Consider the following 27,401-nt stretch of genomic DNA (forward strand, 5'->3'; position numbering starts at 1 on the left):
AAGCAGTTAGAAAAATCGTAAGTCAAGGTTCAATATATATACTTCTGTAAATAAAAGGGCAAACAAGTATCAGGCTAAACAAAACCATTTGCCTTTATCACAAATATAAATATTAAAATATTAATTGAACTTGAGTCACTGCTATTCAATTACTATGAGCCCCCAAAATTTTAATGAAGGCAAAATACTTTTTTTTTGTTAAATAAACATATGGTTAACAATGAGGAAAGACCTATAAACAAATACTAAGTTTTGTGTTTAGATTTTCCCCAGATGCAAGTAATAATTTCTTTTTTGGAAAAGGTCATAACATAAACACATATTCATATAGATCTCAGTTTTCAGGAAGAATTTAGAAATGTTTCTAAAAAAAGAAGCATCATTGCTATAACTACATTTCATAAATATTTATCAGATATTTACAGGGGGTGGCTCCTCACATTTTTAATTATATTCACTAACTTCTATGATTAGAGAATATTTTTGTTGGAATTCACCATTTATTGCTTACAATATCTCACTTATTCTCACAGATTCATTTAAAAGGCACTTATTTTAGTAATCACTTTATAGCTGAAGAAACTAAAATTGAAAGAGCATACAAGTCTTCCCCTCACTCTTCTCTCTCTCACCATGTAAGGATGCAAAATGCCTCGCAGAGCAGAAAAGAAAATTTGAGCCTTGTGCATGGCAATACAATATTGCAATCTGCTAGGAAACACTGTCTTTGTTCCTAATTCTAAAGATACTTTTATCTATTCAGGCTTGTTTACTGTTCATAGAGGCATGGGACATAAACAGAGAGGCTCATGGAAATCTAAAAGAAAAAACAGCATGCACTTTCACAGTATTGCTGTCATTTATGAATACTTTACCAGAATGTGGGGGGCCATAGGCCTGGTACGAGGGCCAGAGACCAGAGCTAACAATTGACTGTGGCTCCAATTCACCTGCCAATGCAAGAGATGCAAGAGATGTGGCCTTGATCCCTGGGTCGAGAAGATCTCCCGGAGTAGGAAACGGCAACCCAGTCCAGTATTCTCACCTGGGAAATCTCATGGACAGAAGAGCCTGGTGGGCTACAGTCCATGGGGCCACAAAGATTCAGACATGACTGAGCCACTGAGTGCACCTAGACCCCTTTAAGGTCCCTGAGACGTGGGTAACAACAGGATAGAAGCAGCCTTCATCCAGGCTTATCTCACATTTCCCTGGGGTCAAGGGACTCAGACTCATTCACAGATAGTATATCAAGTAATGCTTACAGAAGCCCTGCCAGCTTACGGGTGCAACCACTCTAACTGTGGCACTCTAACAGCTCACTCTAACTACCACTCTACCTGTACTAACCAGGTGGGAGTGACTCAGTTCAGTTCAGTTCAGTCGCTCAGTTGTGTCTGACTCTTTGCAACCCCATGGACTGCAGCACACCAAGCTTCCCTGTCCTTCACCAACTCCCACAGCCTTTTCAAACCCATGTCCATTGCGTCGGTGATGCCATCCAACCATCTCATCCTTTGTCATCCCCTTCTCTTCCTGCCTTCAATCTTTCCCAGCATCAGGGTCTTTTCCAATGAATCAGTTCTTCGCATCAGGTGGCCAAAATATTGGGGTGACTCAGTATACAATTAAACTCTAATCTACATGCAATTAGTAATTGACAAATAAACCTTTAGATTTCTGATTATGGGGAATAGAATAGGTCCCTTTTGCATAGAACACTAATGATTTATATTTTTAGGCCAGGAAGGCAAAATGGACATTTTGAGAAAGATTATTATATCTCAAGGCCCTCAATTCCAACAGGATGGCAAAGGGAAATTTTCTGTCACCCCCCAAGGCCCTGAAGTCCCACCTCTCTCCATGATTTTGATCCTTAAAAGGTCCATCAAGGCACGACAGTGTTAATAATGTTCCCTTTTGCTCTCCTGGGTAAAATCTGATGAGCAACCCTCAAGGCCTGAGATGCTGGGGTGTGGGACAGAGTAGGTCACCTCTTGCCACCGACATTCGCAGTGTAGTTTGGAAGATGAGGCTACAGCTCCTCAGGGAATCTGCCACTGTGGCTGACTGGCTGCGCACTTGCTGTGTGGTTGTGTTATTCCGAGTCTCACTCTCTTTTCTGTAGGTCCACTGGCACACACATGAAAGTAGGGAAGACCACAATGCACTCTTGTTTGAGCCACACCATAGATCCTCAGAGGACTCGGAGGGCCTGAGGAGCGGTGACGCTGAAAAGGGCAGCAGAGGCCAGGGAGGGAATGTCACAGGCATCACAGCTCCTATCAGAAAGACTTCTACACGAGTGGGCGCGACTGTTCAGGTGTGATGACAAGTGGGAATCGTATAACACTTCATTCATGGACTTCACAGCACTGTAATGGGGAAGTGAAAAGATTACTCACAGGAGTCTCACAAAAGTTTCCTTCAGACCAGTTGTATTCCAAGAATGTATTTGACCTAAATATCTTGAATAATAGGGAAAAGGTTAGAATGGAGAGCATTAATTGCTGCATGTGAGTGTATGATATATACACACATAATCTGAAAATTTTCAAGCATATAATACAGGGATACAAATAAAAAGGCCATCAGTTCAAATGATAGAAATACAGTGTGAATACAATATATAATCACAAATATGTAAATCTATGTATGCTATGCTATGCTAAGTCACTTCAGTTGTGTCCGACTCTGTGCGACTCCATAGACGGCAGCCCACCAGGCTCCCCCGTCCCTGGGATTCTCCAGGCAAGAACACTGGAGTGAGTTGCCATTTCCTTCTCCAATGCATGAAAGTGAAGAGTGAAAGTGAAGTCGCTCAGTTGTGTCCGACCCTCAGCGACCCCATGGACTGCAGCCTTCCAGGCTCCTCCATCCATGGGATTTTCCAGGCAGGAGTACTGGAGTGGGGTGCCATTGCCTTCTCTGAATCTATGTATAGATACACATCAATATGTATCTTGATCAGTCAAATTATCTTAAAATTGGTGGGGTCATTCAGCTTCTTCCTCCATGATGAACCTGGAACTTCCCAATTAAGGGGCAACAAGAAAATTGAAATCTCCTCAACTACCTTCCATGCTCTGGGATTTTTAAATTAGATTTATAATTTGTATTCCAAAATATAACATTTCATAAAACTACCCTTTACAACCCAATCCAAAGTGGTGCTAACAACAAAGTCATGCACGCAGCAGGGATATCTTGCTCCCTGAGTGTACACACAAGGACACACACACACAAGGACACACACACACAAGGACATGTACTCAAATTAGTGAGATGCTCAGGTGTCTTTCCCACTGGGAGGAAAAATACTTGCTCCTCTCAATCCCACCACTGAACACTGTTTGACCCTGGAGAGAAGGTGGAAACCCTGGGTCTGACTGAATATTTACCCAAGAGACTGAGAACAAATCTGTGAGTAACACAGATTACTTAGAAGTAACTAGATAAAGTTTTTGTATTAGGCAGAATGAGAAACAGAAGCCATTCTATTCTGAGTTCAGAATTAAAAGATAAGTTGCATTTATTTTGCATATCTCAGGGCTATAATTAGAAGTTATATAACCAACTGTGTGATTTTTTAAATTTAATTTACAACATAAGATTCAAAGGTAATATTCAGAAACTCTGGAAATACCAAATGATACTCAAAATACTGAATTGTACATAAGGTAGGTGTTTTGCTGGATGAATGCAAAGACTGTATTAAAAAAACTCTTGTGTCTTTAAAACCAAAGTTCAATATCTATTTTAATTCGTATGCTTGTGAAAGTTACTGTCTGATAGCATCATAGTGGTCTTTTCTTCATTATTTATTTTCAAGCAAATAAAAAGGATTAGAGAACACGTTTTCAAGACAAATCAAAGAGACTATGCAGAATCACTCAAGACAAATAATATTTTCTTGAGGATAAACCACAGAAGATATCGGCTAAGAAATACATCTTTTAAATCTGATGTTAGGATTTGAGACATTAAACACAAACACAAGAATTACTTTGTTATGGGGGAAAATACAAGTTCTCTAAGCAATTAATTCAGGTAAAATGAAACTGAAATATTTCTGATCTTTCCCAATCATGTGAAAATTTACTTAAAAGGATTTTTCCTCTAATAAAACAAAAATGTACCTTGAACTTCATTAGTAACTTCTATAAACAGAAGTAAACATTTTCATTTCGGTAATTCCCACTAGTTATCACTATTTCATCTGTCAAATCCCAATACAAATATAAGGAGGGAAGACTTTAATAAATTGAATAGATTAACTTTGACAGCAATGTTCAAGTTGTCTGAAAGAGAACTTGGATCAAAGTCAACTGAGAAAAGAATATATCCACAGGGTAGATATAGAGGCAGGTTCTACTTACAGGGAGCTGTTGTTTCTAATGGGACCATCGCATGTCTTCCTGATGTGCTGAGGCAGAGAGAAAAAGCAGTATTTCATCTAAGAAATTTTGTGAAGGATATTTTTCAATTCTCCTATCATTCTAAATACATATTATAAACAACCAACTATAGTTAAATTGAGTAACATTAATTTACAACAAGATATACCAAAACAATTCAATAACTGCATGTTTTAAATAAAATCACTGAAAACCTAGGTCTTAGGATTAATAAATGTAGGGGCATATTTTTGGAATAAACCATGTGATGAATTACTCAATCACACAATCTCCAGGATTGAACTGAAAAAGCACAAATTTATATAGAAAGCCTCAGTGGCCACCATGTAAAAACAAAGACTCTATGCACTTCAGTTTAGTTCTCCATATAAACCACAGGGGATTCCTTAAAGGAAAACTGAGTTACACGCCTTGTCCTGTAAGGACCCTGTTCTTACCCACTACTGCAAAAGGGTAGAGTTTCCCAGCCCTCAGATTTCCTGCTGAGAGTGCTTCTGATACACTCCCTACTTCTATGATGCAAAATTAGTGTGACTTCTTAAAAAGGGACAATCAACATATTACCAGAAGGATACTCAATCCTTATTGATAGAAGAATAGAATAGAGTCTAAATAATGGGATATAAAGCAGATTCAGTCATGTTCAGGGAGTTTTCATGTGTTTTCTTCTTCATTCATTTATGGGAACTGCAGGCTCTTACCAAGATTTTGATTAAAAGAGAGACAGCAATTTTTAGTGGAAGTCATAATTTTTAATTATCGCATCATGGATCTCATCAATAAATACAGTGGTTTCATTGACTTCCGTTATATCTGTCTCTTCCTCTCAGGGTTGAAAGCTGGCAGTAGAGACTTTGACCTTGCATTCTTGGAATCCCTCCTCACTATTTTTCCAGGGACTCCTTTGCCTCTCTTCAGTGTTGAATTCCATGTTTCCTGTATCCCATGTTTTCCTCCTTCTTGATTTGCTTCCTCAGTTCAGTGGAGCACATCTTCCAATGGTTTTCTGGCAGGCGGGGGGCGGGTTGGGGGCGGGGTGGGGAATGGGTCATATGTTTGACAATATCTGCATTTTCTCCTCTCATTTGATTGATATTTTGGCTGTGTATTAAATTCTACATAGGAAATAGTACTGTTTGTGAATTTTAAAGAATTTCTTGATTCTTCTAGCTTACAGAGTTAATGTGATTTTTAACACTTTGTGTATGACTTGCTTTTCCATCTGGAATCTTTGAGAATCTATTCTGTGCCCAGTTCTGAAATTTCACATTGATGTACTTTACATAAGCTTATTCTCATTCATTGTTTAAGCCTCCCATGAACTCTTTTAATCTGAAAATTCATGACCTTCGGTCGTAGGGAAATGTCTTCAATTACTTTCTCAATGATTTCCTACCTTCAATTTCCTCTGTCCCTGCTCTTTTTGAATATATATTGTTGTGTATTATATTTTGTAGACTGTTTTCTAAATTTCTTATCTCCCCTCACTTTTATCTTTTTTTTTCTACTTTCTGATCTATTTCTCCAGCTGTATTTTCAACTCTTCCACTGAGTTTATAATTTTTGCCATCATCTTTTTTCAGTTTCCAAAGATTTTTTTTGGTTTACTGAATGCTTTTTACCTAGTATCTTGTTTTCAATTCATGGATGCACTAACGTCTCTTAATTCCCTGGAATATATAGAATAGGCTTTGGAAGATATCTTATTCCTCACTGATTTCTTTTCCTGCCTTATTGTGTTTTCCCTATTTGTTTTGGTTTTTATCTTCCATCTTGGAAGACTTCTCTAGTTGGAAGCTCTGAGCATGTGTGTGAGACTTGTTGACTTTGAACTTCATTATCATGTTATCTGGGTGGGCCATTTATCAAAAAACTATGATGTCAGTGACTTTAGGTCTCCTAGTCTATTCAGACTTCCCAAAGGAGAACTTCCTGAGTCTTATCTGAGTGATGGAAGCCCAGTGGTGCACTTACGCACTCAGCATTCAATATGTGTCAATTCACCTAAGTTATTGTTTTCAGGATGAGAACTCATGGTCTAAACTCTGATCACTGCTCCCTCTTTGGCCTCCCCATTTTTGTTGTGGAATTCATCTGAAATTTGCTGTCTTAAAGTAATAAATATGAGGAGTGTATTTACATCTCGTGGACCAGATCTAGTCACTGACTGACTCATTGCTCAGATATGATGGAAGAACAGATAATATGATTTCTGTATACATATGGGAAAACTTTGTCTCAGTGATAGCCCAGGGTCTTCTAAGCAGTAATCTCCCCTATTTACCTGGGGACCCAGTTAATCAACTGATTTCTCAATACATAGCCTTTTTTCCCCAATTTCCAATGCTGAAGATAAAGAGCCAGCAAACCTAAATTAAGCCAATGTTTATAAACAGTAAGGTTATGAGGTTTATGGTAAATGTTTAAAGGTATTTGCAAGCTAAACTTTCACTTCATTTTAGTGCTGTTAATCATTGGCTAAGGGAGATGATGAAATGTAAGTTCTACTGACAGGCATAAGAAATTCTTATATAGTGTTTGCCCTTGAGTCAATTCTGTACTAATTTTTCATACCAAGCAAATACTCACTTTCCTTATGGCTTCCCGTGTTTTTCATATTTTCATTATTTATGACTTTTCTAGTTGGCGTTTTCTATTACAGTTTTAAATTTCCCTTTTTTTCTGCTACTTCAACTCTTTTTGAGAGAACCATCTGTTTCTCTTCCCCATTTACAGAGTAATCTCATGATCAGTGTCATCTTCTAGCTAAGGGAGCATCACAATTACCAATAAATCAACCAATAAATGATTTCTGAGTAGATTAAGTGTGTGTGTATGTGTGTGTGATGGAGGAATAGATAAACCCAGGACATGAAGCAGGAGAGGTTTAAGAATATTTCATGAATATTCTATAACTGTAAGATTTCTCTATGCAAACTAGTTAAGTGTAGGTAGACTGTAACATAAAATGTGGAAGATATCCCTGATTAAATTTCCTCCAGCTGGTGCTTTCCCCGAGTTGACATTGTTAGAAATGATTAGCATTCCACAACATCCAAGCTCACAGTGTCAGTGTGTTGTCTGTGAACTAGTCTAGATAAACAGGAAGTCATTCAGATCTGGTTAACATTGTTAACAAAAAATAAGATGCTGGCAAGATTTGGGTTCGAGCTTCTATCCTTTATCTGCCAAATTTCCATTTTAAATGTATTCAGAACAGACATACTTTTAATATGGACAGCAGCTCCATAATAGCCAACATTTCTTGTGCATTCACTACAAGCCATGCAGGGTACAGAGAACATGTACTATTATATTTCATTCTTTCAGATCTCTGTGAGATACTTGTGATTACTCTGCATATTTTACAGGTGGAAAAGCTGTGTCTTAGATTAATAATGCGCCAAAGACCATGAGCTGGAAAAAAGGAGAATCTAGTTTTCTTGGCTTCAGATGAGCTACTGCTATAATGCTTTAACGTCTTTAGGTCTGAATAGAATATACTTTAAATAATTAATCCATTAGAAACTCAGGGTAACAGTTTCTGTATTTCTCCATATTGATTTATTAAGAAAACATGATGGAAGATAAGAAATAGAGAAGTCATCCAATACTGTGAATCCCGAGGCATTCTTAATACCTCAAAACTGAGTTAGAATTAGAATCACTGTCTGCATTAAGAATACATTGCTTATTCATTGTTGTTGAATAGGAAACACTCTGACCGTAAACATTTGGGTTATCCACATGAAGCAATTCTGACACTAACTGCTTAGCTTAATGCAATCCCTGTAGGTTAAGGGCTCAGTCTCACAGGACTACTTCATACACCAGTCACAAGTAGTGGGTATCCCAGGATATTCACAATTCCTGTCTGATCAGCTACAAATCAGGGTTCCCATGACCCCATCCTCGGGCTCAATAACTTAACAGAGTGACTCACAGAACCCAGGAAAATGGCTTATTTAATATTGCCAATTTATTACAAAGGACGTTTCAAAGTATACAAATGAACAGTCAGATGAAGAGGTACTTAGGATGATGTCTGGAAAGATCCTGAGCACAGAGGCTCCTATCCTCTGTGGAGTCAAGTGTACCATAATCCTGGTACATGGATGTGATCACCAACCCGGAAGCTCTCCAAAGCCCATATTTTAGGGATTTTTATGGAGACTTCATCACATAGGTATGATTGATCGGTGACTAAGTTTTTAGCCTCTGTCTCCTCTCTGAAGAATGGGAACTGGGGCTGAAAGTTCTAAGCTTCTAATCGTGGCTTGGTCTTTCTGGTGACCAGTCCCCACCCAGGAGCCCACCAAGAGTCATCTCATTAGATCATAAGATCTGTCACTTAGGAAATTACAAATATTTTAGGAACTCTGTGTCAGGAACTAGATCAAACAGCAAATATTAGCACGAACTAGGGCTGAGACCAATATGTATTTCTTATTATTTTACAGTCTCAAAAGGCAAATTATAAAACTTAGTCACTTAGAATAGTAATAAGCATTTTCTCTGATAGTTCTTGTGAATTGAGAATTCAGTGGTAGTTTGGGTGGTTCTGAGTTTGGATTTCTGAGTTTTAGTTCAATGTCAGTCAAGACATTTGTCATCAGTTTCAAGAAAGTTCTCTAGCATGATTGACAGCGTGGATGATGCTGGTGTTGGCAGGACCTCAGTTTCTCTCTACATGGGCTAAGTCACAGAGCTGCTTGAGTGTCCTAGAGGCATGACTTCCTCCAGAGTGAATTATCCAGAGACCAAGGTGAAATCTACAATGACTTTAAGACCTGTCTTCAGATGTCATACACAGTTACTTCTACCAGATTCTCTTGGTCATACGGGCCATGGTAATTTAGCCACGATTCATTGTAGGTGGAGATTACATAAGAAGAGTGAATTCCAGGAGGCAAGAATCATTGGGGGCCATCTTGAGGTACATTATCACAAAGGAAAAAACTTGCTTAAAGAATACTTGAAAAGTGACTGGGTATAGGACATGAGATCCCAAGGGTTTTGGGGTGATAATGATTGTCAGTAGGAGAGCAGTTTCCAGGATCCTTCTGTCCATAGACAGTGAAAGTCATTCAGTTGTGTCTGACTGTTTGCAACCCCATGGACTATACAGTCCATGGAATTCTCCAGGCCAAAATACTAGAGTGGGTAGCCTTTCTTTTCTCCAGAGTATCTTCCCAACCCAGGGATCAAACCCAGGTCTCCCGCATCACAGGCGGATTCTTTACCAGCTAAGCCACAAGGGAAGCCCCTTCTGTCCATAGGGCTGCTCTTTTGCTGAGTGGGATATACTAGCTGAGGGTGAGAGAAGTATTCCTCCAAAAAGTGGAACATTTGAGAGGCGGAAGGGGAAAGAAAGCAGAAATTTGAGGCAGCTGGAGAGAAACTATGGTGAAATGGTAAAATACCTAACGTGAACTTCTATTGTTTGGATTTTTCTTTTTGTTTGTTTTTTTTGGGAGCGGGGTGGCGGGGGTGGGGGACAAGGTCAGTTTGCTTTCTTACATTCCTACTAAATCCTGTTAACACCTGAAATACTTGTCATGTACTGCAGAATTGGATTTGTTCTTTGGAGTGTTTAAAAAAAAATGCTGAATTATGTTTCAAAGTGAGTGCAGATGTTCAGAGCACTGGGATCCCACCACGACTGGGGGGGTCCATCCCTACCACCTTCCCTTATCTGAAGCTGGAGGGAAGCACCTCTCTCTGGAGAAACTATCTTATAATTTAGGTTAAAAGAATGATGTATTCATTGTTTTCACAATGTAATCAAAGAGATCTTAATGAAGTCCTAAGAAAAAATATCTGGTAAATGAGATACTTGAGTGGCTGATTTTGAAAATCATTTAATCTCTCTCAGTGGAACTTTGTAGCAATTACTTTTAAAACTTTTATAAATAAGTATTTGTGCTTCCATCTCCCACTCCCACCTTCACCTCTCCATTAAGCCGTGATTAAAACTGCCTTTTCCCTGCTACCCTGGGAGGAGCCGGAGCAGGTCACCTTGCAATCTCTATCAACTTTACATTCCTACACATCCCTCAGAGATAACTAATAGAGAAATATCTAAAACATTGTGCAGGAACATGTCATGAGTACAATAAAACTTGTCTTCCAGGAGTGACATGTGCATTTTAAAAATTCCCCTGTGTAGACATTGACCAAAACTGGAGTTTTTTCTTCAATTACTGTCTTGTTTCATGTTCTCCATGCTCTGTTTTCCATCATGTTCAGAAACTATTTTCAAGGTTTTGATGAAGTTTTTATCCTTTGAAAATAAGAAGGTCATCTTTCCAGAGACTGTACGTTCACCCACATTCAGTTGTTTTCCTTATGTTTGAGAACCATGGATGAATTTTAATACCTTCATTGTGGCGGTCTTGACAGTGAATTTGTCTAAGATTCCCATGTGTATTTACCGCCAACTGACCACAGATTCTTGGGAAGTTTTCCAGATTGATTTTGTATCATTTAATTAACCAACCATCCATCAGAGACTGTGGTCACCAACATGACTCTGCAATATGTGGAAATTAGGAAAATTGTCTCTTGAAATGTATTAAAAAAAAAAAAAAACTTTAAGTTGGAGCTTAATATACATAAAATTTCAAGTTTAATGCATGGTGTAGGTGGTATAAGGCTTTCCAGGTAGCACTAGGGGTAAAGAACCCACCTGCCAATGCAGGAGACATAAGAGATGGGGGTTTGATCCCTAGGTCAGGCAGATCCCCTGGAGGAGGGCATGGCAACCCACTCTAGTATTCTTGCCTGGAGAATCCCAAGGACAGAGGAACCTGGTGGGCTATGCTCCATAGAGTAACAAAGAGTTGGACACGACTGAAGCGACTTAGCACGCACGCACGCATAGGTGGCATAGGTCTCCCTTCTACCTTCCAATATTCTAAGACCCTTAACCAGTAAAACAGAACAATTTTCATTTAATAAAGTCATTTAAAAGATTTTGCCACTAGTCAGAAATTTTTGGAATTAGGGATGAAATTTACAGTTTCTACACCATGCACAGAGAGCTGATGACTCAATTATCGAAACAAAATTCTCCTTTTGATAAGCACCTAATTGCCACTCTTCCCATCTGCTTTTCTCTTATATAGGGCTTATAGGAGAGAAAATAAGGGTAAATATCTAACAAGGAAAAATCTGCCATTTTGAGAAGAAGGATGAAATTGTGAATGGGGGCTTCAGAATGAGGCTGCCAGATAAAAAGCAGGATATTCAGTTCAACACAGATTTCAAGTAAATAATTTAATGATGTTTCCAGCACAAGGATATCCCTAATGTTTTACTGAATATCCTGTATTTTATCTACTGAATCTGGCAACCCTGCTAGGGGATTTTGAGGATCCTTTTCCTCCCCTGGTTCTAATGTTTATGAAATGATCTCAAGAAGATTTACCTGAGCACATTCCTCAGGAAGATAACATGCTGTTTGCAAAAAAAGATAAAATGTCTGCTTTCTAACCATTTATATGAAAAAACTGGCTGAATAAATAATGAGTGGGATGCATTCATTAGCATGTATGTGGTTTCATCAAAGGCATGATTTCAGTTTTGAAGGATCGGGAGCTCTGACTCATAAAACACTGGCCCTGCTGCCTCCTAGCTCAATAACCTCAGGCATGAAACAATCTAGTTGCAGTTTTGTTGTCTGTAAAACTGGAGATTTTCATTAAAGCACTTGGCAAGTAGCTGGCACTCAGTAAATCTAGGCTTGGCTTTTTTCTTACACTTAGCTGGGAAAGGTTGAAATTCCAAGCTGAGGGAGAGGATGTTACTCGCTCCCAGACTCCTTTAATTACCTGGTCTGCTTTCAGTTATGGAGATGGGGAGAGGCATCTTGTCTAAAACAAAAAATTTTATACTGAGTAATCAAGGTATATCTAAATTTAAAAAATTTTCTCTGAACTTCCAGAAAGTTTATAGACAATGCTGTTTAAATTAGCAGTTGAGTGTATTCTACCATTTTCTAATGGTCTTTTTTGGGGGGTGTTTTCTTCTCAAGATGTTTGTTAATCCTTGAAGAAATATTCTGGTATTCCCATCTCTTTCAGAATTCTCCATAGTTTATTGTGATCCACAAGTCAAAGGCTTTGGCCTAGTCAATAAAGCAGAAGTAGATGTTTTTCTGGAACTCTCTTGCTTTTTCGATGATCCAGCGAATGTTGGCAATTTGATCTCTGGTTCCTCTGCCTCTTCTAAAAGCAGCTTGAACATCTGGAAGTTCATGGTTCATGTATTGCTGAAGCCTCACTTGGAGAATTTTAAGCATCACTTTACTATTGTGTGAGATGAGGGCAATTGTGCGGTAGTTTGAGCATTCCTTGGCATTGCCTTTCTTTGGGATTGGAATGAAAACTGACTTTTCCCAGTCCTTTAGTTCTTCTTTGCTTTCTGCCATAAGAGTGGTGTCATCTGCATATCTGAGGTTATTGATATTTTTCCCGGCAAGCTTGATTCCAGCTTGTGCTTCCTCCAGCCGAGCATTTCTCATGATGTACTCTGCATACAAGTTAAATAAGCAGGGTGACAATATACAGCCTTGACGTACTCCTTTTCCTATTTGGAACCAGTTGTTGTTCCATGTCCAGTTCTAACTGTTGCTTCCTGACCTGCATACAGATTTCTCAAAAGGCAGGTCAGGTGGTCTGGTATTTCCATCTCTAAGCAAAGAAGAACTAAAAAGCCTCTTGATGAAAGTGAAAAAGGAGAGTGAAAAAGGTGGCTTAAAGCTCAACATTCAGAAAACTAAGATCATGGCATCCAGTCCCATCACTTCATGGCAAATAGATGGGGAAACAATGGAAACAGTGGCTGACTATATTTTTCTGGGCTCCAAAATCACTGCAGATGGTGATTGCAGCCATGAAATTAAAAGATGCTTACTCCTTGGAAGGGAAGTTATGACCAACCAAGACAGTATATTACAAAGCAGAGACATTAATTTGTCAACAAAGGTCCATCTAGTCAAGGCTATGGTTTTTCCAGTGGTCATGTATGGATGTGAGAGTTGGACTATAAAGAAAGCTGAGCATCGAAGAATTGATGCTTTTGAACTGTGGTGTTGGAGAAGACTCTTGAGATTCCCTTGGACTGCAAGGAGATCCAACCAGTCCATCCTAAAGGAGATCAGTCCTGGGTGTTCACTGGAAGGACTGATGTTGAAGCTGAAACTCCAATATTTTGGCAACCTGATGCTAAGAGCTGACTCATTGGAAAAGACCCTGATGCTGGGAAAGATTGAGGGCAGGAGGAGAAGGGGACGACAGAGGATAAGATGGTTGGATGGCATCACCGACTCAATGGACATGGGTTTTGGGTGGACTCTGGGAGTTGGTGATGGACAGGGAGGCCTGGCGTGCTGCGGTTCATGGGGTCGCAAAGAGTTGGATAAGACTGAGGGACTGAACTGAACTACAGGCTCTTTGTGTTCTCTACTCTTCAGAGTAGTTTACACTACCTCATCTTTTGCATAAAAAACCAGGACACACAGTCTGACAAATAAGTGGGTTTTCAGAATTTGTTAGTTTACATAGGAAGCCAGCTAACATTATAGAAATTTAATTACAGATTGACTTCCTCTTTTGAAAAGAAAAAAAAATCAGTGATAACTAGACTGTCCTATAATATTGCACAGGTGATTATGGTACTCCCAGCCCCTGGTATAGTCATACCTCTTGCTTTTACCTAGAAATCACATCATTTTGGAATTAAGAGGGGTTTCCAGACTTGATAGTTACAAAACAGATCTGTAGGCCAGTGGAAATCAGAAACCATTTCACTGAATGCATGAAATCTCAACTCAGAGAGCAATCTAATTGCTATTTGGCAGCCACTTTTTTTTTTCTTTCCTCAACATTTTCATCTAAAGATAGTACGAAGAACGTAGAATGAAGTACTTAGAACTGGAAAGCCTGACCTATACAATCAATACATAACAGTAAGAGCCTAAAAGGAAGAATATTGCCAAGACACCAAAGCCTAGCCATCTTCATGGCTTCCTAAGGATGGATCCTGAGTGTCTAAAAATAAGTAAATAAATGGGCAATGGACTATGTGGAAGCAAAAACACCAAGTGAGGGAAGACTCTTGGGCAGCATTGCAGCTGTATTGATCGAGAATAGTCTTATGGAGAGGCTTTTTGCTTCTCAGAAACAGAAGGACTTTATCACTGAGATGTTTTGTTTTCAGGAGATTAGCAGTCCAAGTTCTGTCCAAGTTTTCTTTTTTTTTTTTTTTTAAGTCTAGTCACATTCTTCTTTAATTTCCTATTACTTCCCAATTATGAATTTTCCATCCAATATTGGGAAAGAGGGACTTCCCAACTGGCTCAGTGGGGAATCTGCCCATGAAGTAGGAGACCCCGGTTCGATCCTTGGGTCTGAAAGATCCCCTGGAGAAGGAAATGGCAACCGACTCCAATATTCCTGCCTGAGAAACACTGTGGAAAGAGGAGCCATGGAGTTACAAAAGAGTTGGGCACAACTTAGCGACCAAAACAACAACAACAGTGGGAAAGAGGCATTCAAGGTAGATGTGACATCCACCAAGACGTTATAGTAGTCATGAAAATTTCCACAATCACATTGCTTTAATATGAACCAAAAGCTGTTAGATGTTCAAAGAGAAAACTGACAATCTAATATCAGACAGAGATTTAACATAACTTTCTTATTTATATTTAAGACAATAAGGGTACAAAGGTTTTGAGGTTTATCATCAGTTCAGTTAAAATACTCAGTTGTGTCTAACTCTTTGTGACCACATGGACTGCAGAAAGCCAGGCTTCCCTGTCATTCACCAACTCCCAGACCTTGTTCAAACTCATGTCCATTGAGTCAGTGATGCCATCCAACCATCTCATCCTCTCTCATCCCCTTATTCTCCTGTCTTCAATCTTTCACAGCATCAGGGTCTTTTCCAATGAGTCAGTTCTTTGCATCAGGTGGCCAAAGAACTGGATCTTACCTTCAGCATCAGACCTTCCAATGAATATTCAGGACTGATTTCCTTTAGGATGGACTGGTTGGATCTCTTGCAGTCCAAGGGACTCTGAAGAGTCTTCTCCAACACCACAGTTCAAAAGCATCAATTCTTTGGTGCTCAGCTTTTTATAGTCCAACTCTCACATCCATACATGACCACTGGAAAAACCATAGCTTTGACTAGATGGACTTTTGTTGGCAAAGTAATGTCTCTAATTTTTAGTATGCTGTTGTCACAGTTTTTCTTCCAAGGAGCAAGCATCTTTTAATTTCATGGCTGTAGTTACCATTTGCAGTGATTTTGGAGCCCAAGAAAATAAAGTTTCTCACTGTTTCCATTGTTTCCCCATCAATTTGCCATGAAGTGATGGGACTGGATGCCATGATCTTTGTCATTTGAATGTTGAATTTTAAGCCAACTTTTTCACTCTCCTCTTTCACTTTCATCAAGAGGCTCTTTAGATCCTCTTTGCTTCCTGCCATAAGGGTGGTGTCATCTGCATATCTAAGGTTATTAATATTTCTCCTAGCAATCTTGATTCCAGCTTGTGCTTCATCCAGCCCAGCTATTCGCATGATGTATTCTACATATCAGTTAAATAAGCAGGGCGACAATATATAGCTTAGATGTATTCCATTCCCAATTTGAAACCAGTCCATTGTTCCATGTCCAGTTCTAACTGTTGCTTCCTGACCTGCATACAGGTTTCTCAAGAGGCAGGTTAGGTGGTCTGGTATTCCTATCTCTTGAAGAATTTTCCACAGTTTATTGTGATCCACACAGTCAAAGGCTTTGGCATAGTCAATAAAGCAGAAGTAGATGTTTTTATGGAACTCTCTTGGTTTTTCTATGATGCAGCATATGCTGCCAATTTGATTACTGGTTCCTCTGCCTTTTCTAAATCCAGCTTGAACATTTAGAAATTTTTGCTTCACTTACTGTTGAAAGCTCGCTTGGAGAATTTTGAGCATTACTTTCCAGTGTGTGAGATGAGTGCAATTGTGTGATAGTTCAAACATTCTTTGCCATTGCCTTTCTTTGGGATTGTAATGAAAATTGACCTTTTCCAGGCCTGTGGACACTACTGAGTTTTCCAAATTTTCTGGCATATTGAGTGAAACACTTTAACAGCAGCATCTTTTAGGATTTAAAATAGCTCATCTGGAATTCCATCACCTCTACTAGCCTTGTCCATAGAGATGCTTCCTAAGGTCTGCTTGACTTTACACTCCAGGATGTCTGGCTCTAGGTGAATGATCACACCATCATGGTTATCTGGATTATTAAGATCTTTTTTGGTTAGTTTTCACATGTATTCTTGCCACCTCTTTTTAATATCTTCTGCTTCTGTTAGGTCCATACCGTTTCTGTCCTTTATTGTGCCCATCTTTGCATGAAATGTATCCTAGGTGTCTCTAATGTTCTTGAAGAGATCTCTAGTCTTTCCCATTCTATTGTTTTCCTCTATTTCTTTGCATTGATCACTGAGGAAGGCTTTCTTATCTCTGCTTGCCATTCTTTGGAACTCTGCATTCAGATGGGTATATCTTTCCTTTTCTTCTTTGCCTTTCACTTCTCTTTTCTCAGCTATTTGTAAGGCCTCTTCAGACAATCATTTTGCCTTTTTGCATTTCTTTTTCTTGGGGATGGTCTTGGTCATTGCCTCCTGTACAATGTCATAAACTTCCATCCATAGTTCTTCAGGCACTCTGTCTATCAGATTTAGTCCCTTAAATCTATTTCTCACTTCCACTGTATAATCATCAATCAAACCTAAGGGATTTGACTTAGGTCATACCTGAATGGTCTAGTGGTTTCCCCCCCTTTCTTCAATTTAAGTCTGAATTTGGCAATAAGGAGTTCATGATCTCAGCCATAGTCAACTCCCAGTCTTGTTTTTGCTGACTGTATAGAGGTTTTCCAACTTTGGTTGCAAAGAATGTAATCAATCTGATTTTGGTATTGACCATCTGGTGATGTCTATGTGTAGAGTCATTTCTTGTGTTGTTGGAAGAGAGTGTTTGCTATAGCCAGTGCATTCTCTTGGCAAAACTCTGTTAGCATTTGCCCTGCTTCATTTTTAACTCCAAGGCCAAATTTGCCTGTTACTCCAGATATCCCTTGACTTCCTACTTTTGCTTCCAGTCCCCTATGATGAAAGGGGCTTCCCTGGTGGCTCAGAGGTTAAAGCATCTGCCTGCATTGTGGGTAGACCTGGGTTGAATCCCTGGGTGGGGAAGATCCCCTGGAGAAGGAAATTAAAGGACTTTTTTTTTTTTTTTGGTGTTAGTTCTATAAGGTCTTGTGGTCTTCATAGAACTGTTCAACTTCAGCTTCTTCAGCATTAATGGTTGAGGCATAGACTTGGATTACTGTGATACTGAATGGCTTGTTTTGCAAACAAACAAAGATCATTCTGTCATTTTTCAGATTGCACCCAAGTCCTGCATTTTGGACTCTTTTGTTGACTGTGAGGGCTACTCCATTTCTTCTAAGGCATTCTTGTCCATGGTAGTAGATATACTGGTCATCTGAATTAAATATGCCCATTCTGGTCCATTTTAGTTCACTGATTCCTAAAATGTCAGTGTTCACTCTTGCCATCTCCTGGCCTGCCACACGGACAGGGGCTCTAGCTGTAGCAGACCTGGGACACTCAGCAGGTGGCATAAGCCCTCTTGGGAGGAGGTTGCCATTAGCCACAACATAGAGCCACGGAGCTGGAGAAGGCAATGGCACCCCACTCCAGTACTTTTGCCTAGAAAATCCCATGGACGGAGGAGCCTGGTAGGCTGCAGTCCGTGGGGTCGCTAGAGTCGGACACGGCTGAGCGACTTCACTTTCACTTTTCACTTTCATGTATTGGAGAAGGAAATGGCAACCCACTCCGGTGTTCTTGCCTGGAGAATCCCAGGGATGGGAGGCCTGGTGGGCTGCCGTCTATGGGGTCGCACAGAGTCGGACACGACTGAAGCGACACAGCAGCAGCAGCAGCAGAGCCACGGAGCAGACAACCCACAAACTGCAGAACAATAATACCAAAGAAATTCTTGCATTGTTAAGAAAGTTCTAGGACTTACAACAGATTTCCCAACTTGTGGATCTAACAAAGGGACTGAGAACTCCCAGGGAATTTGACTTTGGAGGCCAGTGGGATTTGATTACAGAACTTCCCCAGGACTAGGGAAAGAGACTCTTGGAGGACACAAACAAAACCTATGCACACCAGGACCCAGAGAAAGGAGCAGTGTCCCCACAAGCCAGACTTGCCTGTGAGAGTTCAGGAGTCTCCGGCAGAGGCGTGGGTCAGCAGTGGTCTGCTGCAGGGTTAGGGAACTGAATACAACAGTGTGGTCAAAAGTCCTTTTGAAGGAGGCTGGCGTTACCACCATTACCCCTACCATAGTTTGGCCTCAGGCAAACAACAGAGAGGCAACACAGCCCCACCCATCAATAGAAAATTGAATTAAAGATGTACTGAGCATGGCCCCACCCATCCGAACAGGACCCAGATTCCCCCACAGTCTCTTCCATCAGAAAACTTCCACAAGCCTCTTATCCTTACCCATCAGAGGGCAGACAGAATGAAAATCACAATTACAGAAAACTGACCAAATGGATCACACGGATCACAGCCTTGTCTAACTCAATGAAACTATCAATCAGGCCATGTAGGACCACCCAAGATGGATGGGTCACAGTGGAGAGTTCTGACAAAACATGGTCCACTGAGGAGGGAATGCCAGAACATTTCAATATTCTTGCCTTGAGAACCCCATGAACAGTATGAAAAGGCAAAAAGACGGGACACTGAAAGATGAACTCCCTAGTTCAGTAGGTGCCCAATATGCTACTGGAGAAGAGTGGAGACATAACTCCAGAAAGAATGAAGAGATGGAGCCAAAGCAAAAACAAAACCAAGCTGTGGATGTGACTGGTGATGGAAGTAAAGTCTGATGCTGTAAAGAACAATATTGCATAGCATCCTGAAATGTTAGGTCTATGAATCAAGGTTTATCATAGATTGAACATGTGTTTATGTTTTATCCAAGAAATAAATAATGTACTTTATTTTTTAATAATAAGAACTTCATAAAAATTGATGTGGTTTAGACCAAAATAAGCTTCAATAATCAAAAAACAGAAATCATACAAATCACAGTCTTGTATTATGACGCAATAACTGTATTAAATAGTCACAGGGGAAAAAAGCCCATGAAAATTGAAATTTAGAAAGTAATTTTTTCAGTGATCTAAGTTTAAAGAAATAAATTAAAACCAAGTGAAGAGAATAATTGGAGAAGGAAATGGCAACCCACTCCAGTGTTCTTGCCTGGAGAATCCCAAGGACGGGGGAGCCTGGTGGGCTGCCGTCTATGGGGTCGCACAGAGTCAGAGACAACTGAAGCAACTTAGCAGCAGCAGCAGCAGCAACCATAAGTTTGTATTCTATGTCTGTAACTCTATTTTTATTTTATAAATAAGCTCATTTGTATCATTTTTTTACATTCCACATATAAGTGATATTGTATGATATTTGTCTTTGTCTGACTTACTTCACTTAGTATGGTCATCTCCAATTCCATCCATGTTGCTGCAAATGGCATTATTTCATTCTTTTTATGACTGAGTAATATTCCTTTGTATATAGGTACCACATCTTCTTTATCCATTCATCTGTCCATGGACATTTATGTTGCTTCCATGTCTTAGCTATTGTAAATAGTGCTGCAATGAATGCTGGGGTGTGTGTATATTTTTGGCTCATAATTTTCCCTGGACTGTAATTCCTCTTTACACTCAATGTAAAAATAAAGTTTATCTAGATTTCAAAGTTATTTTTAAACTATAATAATATTAAGAGGAAATTTAGGAGGCATATGTTGTGATTTTATAAGGAACTGACCTTCTTAGTAAAGCTGCTGCTGCTGCTGCTAAGTCGCTTCAGTCATGTCTGACTGTGCGACCCCATAGACGGCAGCCCACCAGGCTCCCCTGTCCCTGGGATTCTCCAGGCAAGAACACTGGAGTGGGTTGCCATTTCCTTCTCCAATGCATGAAAGTGAAAAGTGAAAGTGAAGTTGCTCAGTCATGCCTGACTCTTAGCGACCTCATGGACTGCAGCCCACCAGGCTCCTCCGCCCATGGGATTTTCCAGGCAAGAGTACTGGAGGGGGTTGCCATAGTAAAGCTACAAATTCCCAAAGTCATAAAGAAAAAACTTTGATTATATATAAAGGTAAAACTCCAACATGAAAATCAGTGTTCTGAGGGAAACTATTGTTTGTGGTATACAATAGAAAATAGGATCCATTTCAGGATACGGAAAAAGTCCTTATGAATATATAATCACCTATGGTGAGAGACTCTGTACAGACTAAACAGCCAGGTTGTAAGTATCAATAAAAATAGAACTCTAACTCACAACCTGCAGCAGTCAGCCCCCAAATTAAATTACCTTTGTGGCAACTGGCCCCAAATAACTAAGACTTGATTGTTAATTGACATCTTCCCTAATTTACCCCCATTTCCATCTTCAGACCAGCTGGAGAAAGCCAGATATTCACCCCTAACCAATCATATTGGGTGTCCTGCTTCTAGTTAGTCTGCCTACAGCCTCCTCATGCCAAAAGCCTCCAGTCAGGGCATACCTGCAGCCTTCCCTTTTTCCACTGTAAAGTTTTCCCTTGCCTTTGCTTGACTTTGAGTATCTGCCAAACGCAAGTGATGGTGGCTAACTCCCTTGTTATAGTAAGCCCTGAAGCAATAGACTTTGTTTGATCTCATTTGGGTGGTCTTCATTTATTTCCACAACGGAAACTCTATTCACCCATTTTCTATGTATGTGAATTGATAGAGAAAGCATTAGAAAAGCATATTCCTGAGTGCACTTTGGTTGTGGTTTTGCTCACTCCAGTGGATTTTATCAGGAACATAATAAAAGTAAAGTTAACCCAAACTGTGAATTAGGCCACAAGGGGAGATCTCATTGTTTCTCTCTGTGTGTGATCCAGGTGTATAATAAGCCCACCGGATAGCATTTAAATGGCTCAGCCACTCACTTCTGCTGTCATTTTATACTCTCTAAAGCAGATAACGAGCAGATAGTGTCGCTCTTAAAAATAAATACCTTAGGGAGAGCTAATCATGGCAAGGTCAGGGAAAGCTGTATTTAACCTGTTTAGACTTTTTATTTGGCTGGGTTGGGATGAGTTTGGTATGTTTTCAAAGTATGCCAGATTATAACCCTCACTGGACGGGAGCAGTCATAAGGGAACTAATACTATCCAGAGACCAAAGTCCTGTGTGACTTTCCCTCAAAATACAATTGCGGAGGACAGGAAGCAGAGTCAGGCCCACAGGAGAGAGGGACTCAGGCCTGGGGAATCATTTATGCTCCAAACCACATCATTTAGGGAACGCAGCTCATGAGAGCACAGAGAGTCCACAACCAGTGAGGATGTTTTGCTGGCGATGTTTTTAAGTCATTTATTTCTACTAGGGTTCTCACAGCTCTAGAGTGGCCCAGGCTATTTTTGTTTACTGAAAAAGAGGAGAAATGCCAAAACAGGGATGAAGTATTGTGTTAGTATTGTAAGTGTTCGGTCTTTACTATGTACCTCTGTGAACCTCTGTGACTGCCTGAATAACCCAGTTTAATAACAGTACCTCCACTTTGGAGGTAATGTTTGTGTGCAAGGCCTGAGCCCAAGGTACAACAGAAAGTCATAGGCTTTTGAAGATGAGGGTCCATCCTAGGAAGATGGGGTAGGATATGAGACTGTATTTAGAAGTTATTTCTTTTCCACATTTTGTTCTCACTGGGGTAGTTTTTCCAATTTTTACAGATATGAAGTAAAGTGAAAGTTGCTCAGTTGTGTCTGACTCTGCGACCCCATGGACTGTAGCCCACTGGCTCTTCTGTCCATGGGATTTCCCAGGCAAGAGTATTGGAGTGGGTAGCCATTTCCTTCTCCAGGGGATCTTCCCAACCAAGGGATCGAACCAGGGTCTCCTGCACTGCTGGCAGATTCTTTACCATCTGAGCCATGAGAGAAGCCTTGGTGAGTGAAGGATGAGTTAACCTTAATTAACTGGTGTACTGGTGAAATCAACATTCACATTTTTGTGTGAATTTTCATCTTGTGTTTATTTTCATTTTGTGTTTATTTCATCTTGCAGTGTCTATGCTTTCTTCCATTCATTATCCACAACTGACATCACCTTTTAGGCTGCCCATGTCACCTTCCTAAGCAAGCTAGGTAACGGAAATGTTCTTTCTGACACACCCTTCAATCTTATACTTAAAAAAAAAAATCCTGTTAGACTATCATAGCCAAAGTTTAAGTTGTTCAAACTTTATTGCAGTTTAATGTCTTGAAGCAAGTTCTATTCAGTTCATATAATTTATTCTGAGAAGTAGAAATGTTATATAACCTATTCTAATTCCAAAAAAATTAACACAGATGTCAGTGACAAAGTTCTAGGAAATGACTATAAATTCTTGGAAGGCAAACTCAAAGTAACTGGTCTCTCACAGAATCTCAATGAATTTTAGCTAGTAATTGTTATTAAAGATGTTTTCCTATACCAAGATATTGTAGTCTAGTGAATAATAACCAAGTAGCAAAAGCATTAAAAAACAGATTACAAAATAGTGTAGGAAAGAACTTTCAGGACCTTTGCAAGTAAAGGTGACTGGGAGAACTTACAGAATAATTTCCAGAAGCCCAGAGAGTTTTCACCCCACTCCAGTACTCGTGCCTGGAGAATCCCAGGGACGGGGCAGCCTGGTAGGCTGCCGTCTATGGGGTCACACAGAGTCAGACATGACTGAAGTGACTTAGCAGCAGCAGCAGAGAGTTTTAGTCTTCTCTTTGTAATGTGTTTACAAATATATAAATATTTAGTAATTTAATTATAGTAATTTATGCCTTGACTCTTAATTTTCCTGAATAACTTAGGATTCTATCTAAAAGGAGAAATTTCCTTGAAGTTACTTGTAGCTAAAAGTATATTATTGATAGAACTTGGGGTGTTTTTTTTTTTTTTAACCTGAGAGATGTTTCTGATTTATATTAATGCACATTTATTAGTGGTCAAAGAATGATTTCTCTAAGATAAATATAGACAGAAATTCTAAAATGTGTTCACTCAACTTCCCTCCAGCACAGACAAGACCCAAATTTAGTGATGGAATTTCTGTGTCCGGGGCTTTTCCATATCCCATGTTTCCCAGAGAAAACAAGGCCCTTTCCCTGGTAGCAGATCTGAGGACAGTGGGCTCATATTAAATATCATTCATGTTTATATCCTCCACATAAATATCCTTCAAACAGAGGAGAAATACTAACTCCCAAGCATTGAAGTAATCATCATTTTAATTTCTTTGTGAAACAATATATTTTCAGACTCTAAATCCATGTTTCTTCTCAGACACATTTGTTGTTATTGTTGTTCAGACACTAAGTCATGTCCAACTCTTTAGTTGTATCATAGAAAGAGAAGCATTGTGGGATGAATTACATTCCTTCAAAATTCTTATGTGCAAGCCTGATCTATAGTACCTTAGAATATGACTATATTTGGAAATAAAATCTTTCAAGAGGTAATCACATGAAAATGAGGTCATTAGGGTAGACCCTAATCCATATGACTAGAGTCCTTTTAAAGGTTAGGACACACACATTACAGAGAGAAGACATAGAGAGGAGAAGACAGTTGTCTGCAAGTCAAGGAGAGGAACCTCAGGAAATATCAACCCTGCCAACACCCTGATCTTGAAATTCCAGCCTCCAGAATTAGGAGAGAGTAAATTTCTGTTGTTTAAGCCACCCAGTCTGTGGTATTTGTTATGACAGGTTTAGAAAACAAATCCAGAGGACAACCTAGATTCATGGCCCAGCTCTGGACAAGTGAATTAAACCCTGAAAATATTCTCAGAACAGACATAACATTTGTATTAAAACATCAGCTTTATGGTTTTACATTCTGTCTCTACATGGCTGACTCTAAATGTCTATCTCTTGCATTTTCTCCAAATCCACATTCGTAACCATCTATACCTGAGATCTCTACTAGAAGATCTAGTGGTATCCCAGACTTAATGTATGCGAAACAGGACTCTTGGTATTCCCCACAAAAACTGAATGCCCCTCGGTAAGTGGAATCCCTAACATTCTAGTGGCTCAGGTCAAAATCTTGGAGTTAATGCCTGATTCCTCTTTTTCTGATGGCCCACATCAAACGAATCATGTTTTTTTTTTTTTTTTTACATTTTATTTTATTTTTTTTATATTAAAATTTTTTTAATTTTTTATTTTATTTTATTTTTTAACTTTACAATATTGTATTGGTTTTGCCATATATCAACATGAATCCGCCACAGGTATACTTGTCAGCACTACCTTCAAAGCATATCCTAGTCCATGAATTGAGAGACAGATCAATAGAATTTAATATTAAATACAGAAATTGATCAGCTTTAAAAGATTGTGAACAAAATCAAAAGATACATGACAAACTATGAGACGATATTTGCAGCACATTATCACTGAAGAGTTAATATCCCTGAGAGACAATGAGTTCTTTTTGAGAGAAAAAACCCTATAGAAAAATAGGCAAGAGATGTGAACAGATGATTCACAAAAAGAATCTAAAACTGTATCTTGAACATATAAAAAGATATTCCATTTCATAAGTGGACTGCATATTAAAAGCACACTGAGATACCATTTCTTAGTGTTTCAGTTCATGGGGTCACAAAGAGTCAGACACAAGTGAACAACAGCTCATCAGATGGGCAAAAATTCAAAAGCATGACCGTACAACCTCTTGGTGAGGCTGTGGAGAAACAGGCAATCTCATGTACAGCTGGTTAAAATGTAGAATGGTATCATCCCTATGGAGACCACTTGGCATTAACTAACAAAATTACATGTGGGTTTACTGTTAATCCAGCAGTCCCACATGTATAAATTTATCCTGAAAATACACACGCATCAATACAAAAATACATATGCATAAGGTTGTTCATTTGCAGCATTGCCTGAAAGTGTAAAACATTGGAAACTTCCTAAATGTTCAAGCACAGAGGATTAGTTGGATAAACTATTGTACTACACACAGTAAAATACTATACAACTATTCAGAAAGAATAAAAAAAGATTTCTATGAAACTGATACAGAGGGATTTCCTGAAGATCTTATTAAGAGGAAAAAAGCCAAGTATGAAAGAGCATATTTAGAATGCCAGATTTTGCATGAAAATTAGAAACTATGCATCTGTTTTCTTATCACTGCAAAACATATAGGAATGATAATCCCTGGCAGTGGCAAAGCTGGTGGCCAACAGATAGCAGTGGCGGAAGGGACGGAGGAGGGAGTGATGCTTTTCTGAGGATATAATTTTGGACAGTTTTGAGTTTTGAAAGTGTTAGTATTCTACATATTTGAAAATAAAATTAATAAGGATGGAAAAGTAAAATTGAAACTGATTGCAAACTGAAAAAATGAATCTAACTGAATGGCACATGAATACCACAACTGCACAAAAGGAAAGGAAGAGGGAAGGAGGGAGGGAAGAAGAAAACAAGTTACCAGATAGATCAAGAAGAATACACAGGACAGTCAGTTAATTTTGCATTTTAGATAAGCAGCAAATCGTTGTTAGTGTAAGTATGTCTCATGCACCACCTCCCGAGCCACTGCCCCTCCCCCTATTGCACTACGCACTCAACAGAGACACGTGGACCCTCCTGCTGTCCCTTAGACTTGTCAAGCAGTTCCCACTTCAGGGCTTTGCACATGCATATATGGCTCTTTTCTCTCCCTGACTTTAGGATTCTGCTCCGAGGTCATTATAATTGAGAGCTCTTGCCTGCTTTCCACACTCCTTTTACCTCTTACTTTGATATATGTTTGCTTTCTCTAGCACTTACTAGAAGATACATATATGCCTATATAAAACATATATTTTATGTGTGTGTGTGTAAGAACATGGCACATAGGAAGTGCTCCATGACAATTTGATGAAGGAAAAAAATGGTATTATTGGGCCAGTTGAAGTGAGTACAGATGCAAAGCCCCTGAGACTGAGAGAATGTTATTTCCCATTTCTTATTCATCCTTCTTGGCATATAGGGGTTTCCTTTTAAAACCTAGAACCTAAAGACTAGTCAAGAAATGCTGCAAAAACAGTGCAAAGAGAGGAGAGGTATTTTGCCTCTGCCTCTTTGTGACTAATCAACTCTGTTTCAAGGACCTTGAGGAGATATTTTTCTTCCAACTATAGCTCTTCCATTTAAAATGGTAATCCCAGCTCTCATTTTGTATTTTCTCCTTGTAAAAGGATGTGAAGGTCACCCACTCAACAAACTCTTCAGTTGATGCAAAATGCATGTGGAATCAGAAACTTAGGCAATATAAAGTGAAGATGAATTGAAGTTATTTATATTCAGTAAAAAAAAAAAAATGTGTTAGAGGAGTAAAGTAAGAAAAACGTGTCTCTCCAGCAGGAGTGCCTCATACACGGTTAAGAGATACCGGTGGCCCACCAGCCACCAAGGAGGGTTCCGGCCTCTCTCTGCCCAGAAGCAGCTGGGCCAGGCAATGGGCAGGATAATGATGATGTGCCTAGATCTCTTCCCAAACAGAGGCACCACAGGGTCTGAAGAAAAACTGGAAACACTTATATACGTTCACAACCTTGAAGTGATAACCAGTAGAAAAACAAGAGTTTGGTTTATCATTCCTACTTTATAGCTTAATCTTGTTTCACCTTTGAATTCTGGTGCAGAAATGTATCTTGATCTTTTCTGAGCTTCAACTTCTCAACATGGTCATTTGGCCCTTTTCTAGAGGACAGCTCAGCTCATCTGAAAAAGGAAACTTCATCCTCCATTGGGCAAAACTTTACTTTTCCCAGTAATTCCTTCTCCTCTGATCCAACAGAACACCTTTAGAGCA

At 39.4% G+C, this 27,401-nt stretch overlaps 1 protein-coding gene across 5 annotated transcripts in view; it reads left to right on the forward strand.

Moving 5' to 3' along the window:
• The window catches only part of LOC147368940 (uncharacterized), a 509,652-nt gene that overhangs the window by 395,400 nt on the left and 86,851 nt on the right, over positions 1–27,401 (forward strand). The gene's annotated exons all lie outside the window — the stretch shown is intronic.

The sequence above is a fragment of the Bos grunniens genome, chromosome 7 (assembly GCF_055505025.1).
Source record: "Bos grunniens cultivar Pamir isolate PY7600 chromosome 7, Bosgru_T2T1.0, whole genome shotgun sequence".
In the NCBI taxonomy this organism is placed as follows: Eukaryota; Metazoa; Chordata; class Mammalia; order Artiodactyla; family Bovidae; genus Bos; species Bos grunniens.